At 46.3% G+C, this 12557-nt stretch overlaps 1 protein-coding gene across 1 annotated transcript in view; it reads left to right on the forward strand.

The window, feature by feature from the left end:
* Positions 1-12557, forward strand: part of rgma (repulsive guidance molecule BMP co-receptor a) — a 173987-nt gene that overhangs the window by 274 nt on the left and 161156 nt on the right. The window lies entirely within an intron of this gene.

A 12557-nucleotide genomic window follows, 5' to 3' on the forward strand; every position in this document is an offset into this window, starting at 1 on the left:
ACAATACAGGAATAACGTTAAAGTCAGAACAATACCATTCAGTGATAATTCCAGAATGCACTTCTTTGCATTGGAGTGCATTTAATATGGAATCCAACAGCTCCTTAAAACTGTTGAGATGAGGTCAATCAGGGGAGGTGATGGCCTTGTGGTATTATCATTAGACTATCAATCCAGAAACTCAGCTAATGTTCTGGGTACCTGGGGTCAGATCCCACCATGGCAGATAGTGGAATTTGAATTCAATGAATGACATATGGAACTAAGAATCTACTGGTGAATATGAAACCATTGTCAGAAAAACCCATCTGGTTCACTAATGTCCTTTAGGGAAGGAAATCTGCCGTCCTTAACTGGTCTGGTCAACGTATGACTCCAGAGCCACAGAAATGTGGTTGACTCTCAACTGCCCTCGAGCAACTAGGGATGGGCAATAAATGTTACCAAACAGTGACACCCATATCCCAGAAATGAATAAAAATGAATTGAGAATTTAATGCTGACATTGATAGGGCTTTATAAAGGGGAAACTAATCAAGGCTACAAACCAAAGTGATTGAATGAAGACACCAATTAGCCATCATCTCATGAAATGGTGGAATTGGCTCATTGATTGTCTATTCCTGTTCCTATGTATTTGCTCTAAGAGTTTTGATGGGATATTGTAGAGGGAGCTTTGCTTCCAACCCATGCTCCAAGTTATCAAGGAGTGCTCGGAGATGACACTGGGCACCAGAAATCAGAAGGAAATGGCTCATCTCCTAAAACAATCTCCCACTCCACTTGACAAGAAGAAACATTTCCTAGCAGCAGAGTCTGATGGTGTCCATCGTGCCTGTGCCCATTCTTCGGTAGACACACCCTCTCACACCCTCTCTGCTCTTACCCTGTCGTTTAATTAAAAGGCATGTTATTTTTATCCAAATAATCATGAGCTAAACATTGTTTTGGTTGCTGCGGTGATATTTTAAAAGAACACAGGAGAGTGTTGAGGCACTGGCCCAGCGGCTTTATCCATAGACTATTAATCCAGAAGATCAGCCAATGTTCTGGGGACTCGGGATCAAATCCCACTACAGCAGATAGTGGAATTGGAATTCAATAAAAGATATCTGGAATTAAGAATCTACTGATAACCATTGTCGGAAAAACCCATCTGGTTCATTTATGTCCTTTAGGGAAGGAAATCTGCCTTCCTTATCTGGTCTGGTCTATCTGTGACTCCAGAGCCACAACAATGTGGGCAGCACAGTGGCACAGTGGTTGGGGCAGCACGGTGGCACAGTGATTAGCACTGCTGTCTCACAGCTCCAGGGAACTGCATTCAGTTCCCAGTTTGGCTCACTGTCTGTGCGAAGTTTGCACTTTCCCTCTCATGTCTGCATGGGTTTCTGCCAGGTGCTCTGGTTGTCTCCCGCTGTCCAAAGATGTGCTGGTTATGTTGATTGGCTCTGCTAAATTGCTGATTGGTGTCAAGGGGATTAGCAGGGTAAATATGTGAGGTTACAGGAATAGGGCCTGGGTGGGATTGTTGCCAGGTCAGACTGGATGGGCCAAATGGCCTCCTCCTGCACAGTAGGGATTCTATCATTCTATGATTCTAAGTTGTGTTGTTTGTAGACTCTGGAATTCTTCTCCCCAAATAGCTGTGGATGTTGGGGGACAAATGAAGCTTTCCAGACTGCGATTGATTGCTTCTTGTTAGGCAACGATACTTTGTGGTCTGGAGTAAAGGAGGGTAAATGGAGCCAAGATACAGATTAGCCATAATGTAACTGAATGGCCTTCCAATAAGGATGGCAGAATGGCCTATTCCTCTCTCTAATATTGCTATCTTCAGGCAGCATTTAGGCCATCTTTGTGTAGGACCCAATATGGTGGTGAGCAGACCAGGAAGGGGAATAGATAATGAATACATCATCATAGCCCAAAATCATCCGTCCTCGTACCCAGCTGGGATTTTCCAGTGCTGCTGAAAATGAATGGAGTTTTTGCTGGAATGCCACGTTTTCCATTCTTCCTCACAATGGATCCTGCCACGGAAAATCCCGCCCGCGTTTCGAAGCACGACTGACCGAGCCCACCTGCTGGAGGCGGGTTTGATTGCTACTCAGCCTTTCCAGAAGGTCTGAACCAGAGGGCAATAGTTCAAACATATTGATGATATGCAGGTTAGGTTGGTTGGCCAAGCTAAGTTGACCCTAGTGTCAGGGGGATTAATGGGGTAAATTTGTGGGGTTACAGGAAAAGGGCCTGGATAGGACTGTGGTCAGTGCAGACTCAATGGGCCAAATGGCCTCTTTCTGCACTGTAGAGATTCTATGTTAATCCGTTATACTGAGATGTTTCCTCAAGACCTACTCCACAGCCAGGGAACATAGGTCTTTATTGAGACTGCTCACTCCACACTCCAAACATTAACTGCCCACTCAGGGCGGTTCCCAAACAGCTCACCCCACACCCCAGGTCACATGACATGTTTCCTTCAAGGGCCTATGCCCAGCATGCATAATAGGTGATATTGCCAAATAGCAACCAGAGGGAATATTATCCTTCCCTGTCCACACCGCCCACAGCTTGGACCTTTTCTCAGAATGTCACGGTAAGATGTTGTCTGTATTGTCTGTTTTCCAGAGTGAGTTCTGGTCGCTTCCTGTCTACCATGTTGAAGTTCCCAACACCTAATCACCCATTCAATTCCAGTTTTCGCAAACCACAGATGTATTCTTATTATAGGACATCTGGAACCTCTATTTCTCAGAAATGACCTTACTTGTTCATAGTAAAGTAGATTGTGAGAAGCTTAAGGATAAGTTTAGGGATAAAATGTTGCACTCAATAAAACGTGAAGGACAGAAATGGAGATATGAATATAAATCTTACACTTTTTCTTTCAGTAAGGACAGGAAAATGACTCTTGTTGGATTTGCTTTCATTGTTTTTGACAATCAGAGGTACTTATGCAGAAATTCTCTCAATATTAAATTGATGAGGTATAGTCAATCCCAGAGAAAATCAACAGATTTGAGGAAGGAGATTGAATTCAGGATAGTGTACATGGATGGCATGGTGGCACAGTGGTTAACACTACTGGCTCAAAGTGCCAGGGACCCGGGTTCAATTCCGGCCTTAGGTGACTGTCTCTGTGAAGTTTGCACATTCTCTCCATGTCTCCGTGGGTTTCCTCTGGGTGCTCTGGTGTCTTCACACACTCCAAAGCTGTGCGGATTAGGTGGATTAACCTTAGAAAATATGTGGGCTACAGGGAGAGGATGGGGCAGAGGGCCTGGGTAAGATATTCTGTCAGAGAGTGGGTGCAGACTTGATGGACTGAATGGCCTCTTCTGCACTGTAGGGATTCTATGACTCTATAATTTAAAGAATATACTGGGTTTTGTGTATAAATGGGCACACTCATTCCTTGGGACGGATGAATCAAATCCAGCTCCTAAAAATCTTTACATTTTCCTAAACTTGATGCTATCTCAAGCCCTTGTGGCCATAACTCAAGTCAATAACCAAGTCCAATTTGTCTATCACCTCTGTACTCACTGACCCTAAATTGAAAACCCCCTTTCCCTCACCTTGGTTTCCAAAATTCTCATCCTTGTTTTCAATTCCCTCCTTCACCCTTTCCTATTTCTGGAACCACCCCCAACACTTTAATCCTTTCGGATATCTGTGTCCAACCAATTCCGACCCTCCACGCCTCCCTGATATCCTTCCTCTTACCATTCTCAGATCCTTTTGGATACCTGAATCCCAAACTTTGAAACTCCCCCTATAAACCTCATCATCTGTTTTCCCTCCTTAAATTCTGGCTGGGATTTTCTAGCCCTGCCATGGCAGGAACCTCCACCGGGCTGCATTGATCTTTTGGCAGGTTTGGACGAGTGCATCAGTGTGCAGGGGCAGAAAATCCACCCAGTCCTTTATCTTTTTGACCATATTTTTGGTCAGCTGTCCTGATACCTTCAGATGTTGTTTGTAATTTATTACCATGTAGGGGGTTTTAACAGAAAGATGTGGTTTGCACACAAGGATTCAAAGTAACATATAATAGGTTTTATTGAAGATTTGCTCTCTGCACTTAACACCCTAATGCCTGCAACACCCTAATGACATCATCATCAAATCATGTGATCAGCTTTTAAGGCAATCTGCAACCCTTTTAAATAAATAAAAGTGCTCATTAATTCCCCCATGAAGTGCATTGGGATATTTTATTATATTAAAAGTGCTACATAGATGATTTGATTTGATTTATTATTGTCACATGTATTAGCATACAGTGAAATGTATTGTTTCTTGAGCAGCATATAGACAAAGCATACTGTTCATACAGAAGGAGAGTGTGCAGAATGTTACAGTCACTTCTAATGATCTAGAGAAAGGTCAACTTAATGCAAGGTAGGTCCATTCACAAGTCTGATGGCTGCAGGGAAGAAGCTGTTTTTGAGTTAGTTGGTATGCGTCCTCAGACTTTTTGCACCCAAAGGAAACCCATGTAGACACAGGGAGAACATGCAGACTCCGCATAGACAGTGACCCAAGCCAGAAATCGAACCCGGATCTTAACACATAATTAAATGTAGCAACTAGGGGCAGGAGTAGGTCATTGTTTGTCATTCTCTCCCTTGGAAACCTTTTCCACCTGCTTGAACTGAATCCACAATCCCCACTCCCTTTATCTAACTGCGCACTCAGCAAAACCCTCTCCTGACAACTTGCCCACTGTACTTTTCTGGCCTGGCATATCCAAGCAACATCCTTAGATAGAACTGGTGTCACTTTCTGCTGTCTGCTGCACAAGTTAAATTCAGCAGGAACTCAGTCTGCACTATATTTTTGCCCACAGGACAGTTCCTCCCCTCCTTCCTCTGTCCCTTGCTTCAGATCTTTTTTCAGGTTTCTTTTTTAACTCTATTTTCTCTTCCCCTGAGTGGGACTGGGGTTGGGGAAATGCAGGGGAGCTGTCTTTGGTGGTAAAATGGGTTGCAACGAATCCCTCTCATGGAGCCATAGAATTCCCACTGTGCAGGCGGAGACCATTTGGCCCATCGAGCCTGCACTGACAACAATCTTATCCTATCCCTGTAACCACACTTATTTACCCTGCTAATCCCCCTGACACTAAGGGACAACTTAGCATGGCTAATCCACCTAACCTGCACACCTTTGGACTGTGGGAGGAAACCAGAGCACCCGAAGGAAACCCATGCAGACACGGGGAGAATGTGCACACTCTACACAGACAGTGAGCCGAGGCTGAAATTGAACCCGGGTCCCTGGCGCTGTGAGGCAGCAGTGCTAACCACTGTGCTATTGTGCCACCCATATGTCACCCACTCTGCCTGATTTTCTCCCCCGGTGTCAGAAATTGAGATTCACCTTTCATCCCCTCGGCCCACCCCACCCCCGCACTACCCCCATCTCCCCTGAAGGAGTTGGCACTGTCTCTCACTGGGGTACAGTCCCCAGTGGACATTACAGCTCCATTGTGTAATCCATAACAGCCAAGTCTGATAACCTTGTCACCCTGGCGCCAGAATTCTCCAGCTGTTCACGTCCCGCTGCCGCTGCCAAGGAGAATGGAGGGTTCTAGGATTTTGACCCAGCGGCTGCGAGGGAACGGTGATATATTTCCAAGTCAGGATGGTGAGGGGCTGCCTCACAGCCCTGCCAAATCTCTGTTCACAGCAGCGGGACTGGAGAATCCCAGCTGTGGGCAAGGCCGGAAAATCCAGCCATACATCGATATGTGCATGTATGCACACACACACAGGGACACATTTTCTAAGAACATCGGTACATAGGCAGTGGAAGCAGCAATCCTGGCTGATGTGCAGTTTGCATTGTCCATTGTCACACTGAGCCATACAGACCAGAAGGTTGACAGGTTTAATGACCGGCCTGTTCTGGCTCACGGTAACAATGAGGGACGGGGGATGCAGAGGGACATGCAGAGCATTATAATTCAAACCAGCATCCGGGATTCGGGAATGGGAATAGACAGTGGCATTTTCATCATCAGTGGCATTATCCGCTTCTGCTCTGTCCAGTGACTCCCTTTTTTTAATTCATTTGTTGGACAATGGTGTCACAGTCTGGGCCAGCATTTATTGCCCATCCCTAGTTGCCCGAGGGCAGTTGAGAGTCAACCTACATTGCTGTGGCTCTGGAGTCACATGTAGGCCAGACCAGGTAAGGACAGCAGATTCCCTTCCCTAAAGGACATGAGTGAAGCAGATGGGTTTTTCCAACAATCGACAATCATTTTATGGTCATCAGGAGATTCTTAATTCCAGATTTCTTTTTATTGAATTCAAATTCTACCATCTGCCGTGGCGGGATTTGAACCCAGATCCCCCAGAACATTAGCTGAGTTTCTGGGTTAATAGTCTAATGATAATGCCACTTGGCCATTTCCTTGTGTGTGCGTGTGTGTGTGTGTCTGTGTTAGTGACGTGTGTGTGTGGGTGTGAGTACGTGTGTGTAGATGTGTGTGTGGGTGTGAGTGCGTGTGTGTAGGTGTGTGTGTAGGTGTGTGCGTGTGTGTGTGTATGTTTATGTGTGTGGTATATATAGGTGTGTGCAGATGTGTGGGTGTGTATGTGGATATGTGTATGTGTGGTGTGTGTGGGTGTGTGTGTGTGGTTGTGTGTAGGGGTATGTGGTGTCTGTGGGGGTGTGGATGTGTGTGGGTGTGTGTATGTGGGTGAGTGTGTGAGGTTTGTGGTTTGTGTGTGTGGGGGTGTGTGTGTGGGGAGGGGGATATGTGTGTGGTTGGGTGTGTGTGTGTGCGTGTGTGGATATGTGTGTGTGGGTGTGTGTGTGGGATGTGTGACAAGTGTGTGGGTGTGTATGTGTGATGTGTGGTGTATGTGTGTGTGTGTGTGTGTGTGTGTGTGTGTGTGTGTGTGTGTGTGTGTGTGTGTGTGTGTGTGTGTGTGGTGTGTGTGTGTGGGGAGGGGGATATGTGTGTGGTTGGGTGTGTGTGTGTGCGTGTGTGGATATGTGTGTGTGGGTGTGTGTGTGGGATGTGTGACATGTGTGTGGGTGTGTATGTGTGGGTGTATGTGTGATGTGTGGTGTATGTGTGTGTGTGTGTGTGTGTGTGTGTGTTTTTCACAAAGTAGCCTACATCATTCATAGAAAGGACAAGGAGAAAAATATTATTTGATTTCCTCAACTTCAGAAGAGAAAAGTCAGCCCGAGCTCAGTACATCTGGGACGCCATGGGGTTGGAAGGTGCTGTGCTCAGATCCCACTGCAGAGAGAGCTGACACTGGCAGTGCAGCACTGAGGGAATGCTGTGCTGTCTTTCAGGAGCTGTTGCATTGAACTGTCCAGAAAAGATCTTTCACCACCTATTCTAAAGAAGGTTAGGAGATGTCCTGCTTCAGCTAATATCACTAAAATGGATTGTCTGGTCATTATCCCGGTGCTATTTGTGGGATCTTGCTGTGCATGAATTGATGACCACAATTCCTTACGTTACGCCTTTGGAAAAGTACACCCATTGGCTGCATCCTGGGATGTCCTGAAGTCAGGAAAGTTGGCATCTAAATGCAAGCCTGTCTTTTCCGTGCTTCGAAGGGGCTAAGTCGAGTTTGTGTCGATCTGGTTTGGTGGGATGTTTGACTGAGAGCTAGGGGAGGCATGGTGGCACAGTGGTTAGTACGTCTGCCTCACAGCACCGGGGACCCGGGTTCGATTCCCGGCTTGGGTCACTGTCTGTGCAGAGCCTATACATTGTCCCCATGTCTGTGTGGGTTTCCTTCGGGTGCTCCAGTTTCCTCCCACAGCCCGGAAGATTAGGTGGATTGACTGTGCTATAATGTCAGTGGGATTAGGTGGGTAAATATTAAGGGGGTTGGGACCTGGGTGGGATTGTGGTCGGGGCAGGCCCGATGGGCCAAATGGCCTCCTTCTGCACTGCCTGGGGTTCTGTGAGTCTGTGAGCCAATGATGCTGGTGTGTGTGGCTTCCCGTAGGACTGCCAACACTCGGAAGCAGGCAGACGGAATATCCCGCACCCACTGTACACTCCCCACCTCCTCCAAATTACCCACCCTCCTCCCCCACCCCTGTCCCCCTCCACGTGTGTGTCACAAACACCTATTATTGACAGCTGCTGGCAATTTAGCATTCAGGGAGCGGGTCCTGAGATTCCCAGGATTCTGTGTCTGTGGGGAAGGGGGTAGGTGGGGGAGGGACAAACTTGAATAGGGAGGAGAAAAAGCAGCCAAGCCTTTTAAAACTTTTGTGCAGCGATGCTTTCACAATTTGCCCTTTCATTGAGCCAATTCTATGGGATTTGGTGAGAAAGTGAACTCGTACACTGAATACCCTCTCAATCAGGACCAGATGCAGCATATCTGCTTCTCATGCACCCCAGGCCACCAAGTTTTTTTTTTCTCCTCAAAACAAAATAGCGCATGTTTAAAAAAATGCTCATTGACTGCCAGTTATTCATGAATAACTTTCTCATGCTAACTGCGGCAAACAATGATGAAACGAGAAAGAAGCTTTCAGTGCACCACAAAGAGGCTACAGAATGTGTCCCGTTTCAGAGTCATCTGCAATCCCTCCCTCACCTGTACAGTGCTGGCTATGATCAGCGTGGAGCACTGTCAACTCCGAGCCAGAAGGTTGTGGGTTCACAATCCCTCTCCGAAATATGGTCTAGGCTGACGCGCTTGGTGCAACTCAGAGCTGAGGAATCTCAGAATCGTTACGACGAAGAAGGAGGCCATTTGGCCCATCATTCTGTGCCGGCTCACCAAACAAGCATCCTGGCTTGGTGCCATTCCCCTGTGATTAGCACTGCAGCCTCACAGTGCCAGGGACCCCGGGTTCAATTCCGGCCTCGGGTCTGTGTGGAGTTTGCACGTTCTGCCCGTGTCTGTGTGGGTTTCCTCCGGGTGCTCCAGTTTCCTCCCACAGTCCAAAGATGCGCAGGTTAGGTAGATTGGCCATGCTAAATTGACTCTTAGTATCAGGGGGATTAGCAGGGTACGTATGTTGGGTTATGGGAATAGGGCCTGGGTGGGATTGTGGTTGGTTCAGACTCGAATAGCTGAATTGCCTCCTTCTGCACTGTAGGGATTCTATAATTCTTTGCACCTTGTTTCTGTTCAAATAATCATTTAATTCTAGTGTGAATGTCTCGACTGAATCTGCCTCCACCACACTTCCAGGCAAAGCATTCCAGACCCCAACCACACGCTGCGCGGGATTCTCCAGCCCGAGACAGGAAATTTCCTCCCGAGCTGCACAGATATTTGAATGGTCCACCGAGTTTTTCGTCTCGCCCACCGTGATTGCCAGGACAGGCGAGACAGAAGATTTTCCGCCGTTGTATTAAAATGTTTTTTCCACATCTTCGTTTGCAAGTCACTTTAAATCTGTGTCCTCTTGCCCTCGCTTCTTTTACAAGTGGGAACAGTTTCCCCCAATCTTCTCTGATCAGCTCCTTATGATTTTGAACATCTCTATGAAATCTCCTCTTAGCTTTCTGCTCCCCAAGGCGAATAGTCCCAAACTCTCCAATCTAGAGTCATAGAATACCTACAGTGCAGAAGTTTAAAGTTTATTTATTATTGTCACAAGTAGGCTTGCATTCACACTGCAATGAAGTTATTGTGAAAATTCCCTAGTTGCTATGCTCCAGTGCCTGTTCGGGCACACCGAGGGAGAATTTAGCATTGCCAATGTACCTAGAAGGAGGCCATTCAGCCCATCAAGCCTGCACTGACAACAATCTCGCCTCGATCCTATCCCCATAACCCATATATTTACCCTGCAAATCTCCCTGACACTAAGAGGAAATTTAGCATGGCCAATCCACCTAATCTGCGTATTTTTGGAGTGTGGGGGGAAACCGGAACACCCAGAGGAAACCAGCACAGACATGGGGGGGAATGTGCAAACTCTGCACAGACAGTCATCCAAGGGTGGAATTGAACCTGGGTCCCTGGCACTATGAGGCAGCAGAGCTAACCATTGTGCCACCATGCTACCCGAAAAAAATGGAAAAAAATGAGCAAAGTTGGAAAATGTTTCTATGTAAGAAGGGCGATTTTCCCCAAATGGCAATTGAAGCAGATATATGGGAACACCACCACCTGCAAGTTCCCCTCCAACCCACTCAATCCTGACTTGGAAATATATCACCATTTCTTTGCAATCGCTGGGTCAAAATCCTGGGATTCCCTTCCTAATGGCATTCTGGGTCAACCCACAGCACATGGATGCAGCAATTCAAGTAGGCAGCTCACCACCACTTTCTCAAGGGCAACTAGGGATGGGCAATAAATACTGGACTAGCCAGTGACACCCATGTCCCAGGAATGAATAAAAAAAATGGTGAATTATAATTTCAAGACTGGTAGATTTTTGTTAAACAAAGTTACTAAAGGGCTTTGGGCAGACAGATATATGGAATTAGGCACGGATAAACCATGGTCTCATTGATTAGTCAAAAAGACTTGAGAGCCGGAATTTTACCGTCACGCCCACCCCGATTCCGAGGCTTGGGGAATGGCATTCCCCATTGGCCTCGGATGGGATCTTGCGAAACTTGGGGTGACATGCCCGAGGGGTTAAATCACATCTGCCTGATTCTCTGCATTGTTACAAGTGTCGTCTTCTGGATGGGCATTAAATGAGGCTCCGTGTGCCCACTCAGGTGGGTGTAAGAGATCCCATGGCACTTCTTTTGAAGAGCTCTTCCTGGTGTTCTGGCCAATAATAATCTCTCAATCCACATGAAAAGTTCAGATCATCTGCTCATTTATCACGTTGCTATTTACGGAGTCTCTCTCTGCATAAATCAGCGACCACATTTCCTACATTACCACCGTGACTACACTTCCAAAGTACTTCACTGAAATTACTTTGAAATGTCCTGAGTTGTGAAAGGCGCTGTATATAAATGTGATTCTGAGTATCATTCCCCGAGCTGCGTTTACACCATCCTCCCAACTCACGGCCTGCACACAGCTGTCGACAACCGAAGAGATGAACTAGAGCAAGAAAGAGCTGGTTTCACTGGAATCCCCTCTCTGCCACATTGGCTTTACCCCCAGCATCGCTGCCAGCTCCAGATGTTAGGAACTCGGAAGATTTTCTAGGTTGATGTTCAACGTGTTTGGCCACATTATAAACGCACCTTCCTTGGCCATCAAATCCAGGGGTAGGACTCGAACCCAGAGCATCTGACGCATAGATAGGGGTGTAACCCACTCTGCCACAAGACCTGACTTCTAAAGGAAATACTTGCAGGTTATTTTTTACTTCATGTAACCATAGACAACTTTTTGGGGGTTTGTTATTGTGGAGAGCGGTGACTGTAACATTGTCCATTTTCATCTATAAAAGCATCTCTCTTGAATTTGATTGTAAACAATTATTTGCCATTCAGGAATGAAATATTTTTCTTTATATTTAAAAAATTCTTCTTCCCAAGAGTGCCAGATTATCTGTAACTAGAAAAAAAGAGTCTGGAATAATTTTTTTTCCATTAAGGAGGGAGTAGCACAGTGGCACAGTGGTTAGCACTGCTGCCACACAGCGCCAGGGACCTGCATTCGATTCCAAGCTCGGGTCACCTTCTGTGCAGTCTGCGCGTTCTCCCTGTGCCTGCGTGGGCTTCCACCGGGTGCTCCGGTTTTCTCCCACAGTCCGAAAGATGTGCTGGTTAGGTGCATTGGCCATGCTAAATTCTCCCTCAGTGTGCCTGAACAGGCGCCAGAGTGTGGCGACAAGGGGATTTTCACTGTAACTTCATTGCAGTGTTAATGTAAGCTGACTTGCAACACTAATAAATAAAATTTAAACTGTACAAATGCATAAAACCAGCTGAGATCCGTTGTGTTGACGCATGTACCATTAGCTAATCCATGTCCTTTGAAGTCATCCTCCTATAGGGAAATGGAGCAGGTGTAGGCCATTCAGCCCTTTTAAAATGCTCTGCCATTTAACACGGTCATGACTAATCATGTCTTTTTCCCCAAACTTTCCCATATCTATTTTTGTCATTAATATTTCAAAACCTATCAATCTCTGCTTTATATATACTCAGCAATTAAGCTTCCACAGCCCTTTGAGGGTGAGAATTCCAAAGACTCACAACCCTCTGAATGAAAACTTCCTCCTCCTCTCAATCTGACATACTTTCCCTCTCTGGATTGTACCCTGTTCTGAGAGAAAGTTGTCCAGCAAGATTAGGCGATTTTAATCTGCTTTGTCTTCAAACCAGTCATGAAATTTCTCATTTGGATTTCAAGCTGGTTGTTGGTACCTTCGGGGTTCATTCAGTAAGCACGCTGCCTAATGAGCCATAAAGAACAGAACGACCGCAGCTTCATTCCCTAGCATGTGCTGGCTTAGATGATCTTATCTCAAGTGCTTGCTTCTGGTAACCATTCAGTGACATGTTTGAATAAGCAGCAAGTACTCACTGGGATAAATTGCAACTGTTTGTGCTGAGCTGGCATCCTGTTTTCCATCTCTCCCTTGATTTAGATTCCATTGAAGCCATTGCAAGAAAT

Source organism: Carcharhinus amblyrhynchos, chromosome 28, assembly GCF_965287045.1.
Source record: "Carcharhinus amblyrhynchos chromosome 28, sCarAmb.v2.hapA, whole genome shotgun sequence".
Lineage (NCBI taxonomy): Eukaryota > Metazoa > Chordata > Chondrichthyes > Carcharhiniformes > Carcharhinidae > Carcharhinus > Carcharhinus amblyrhynchos.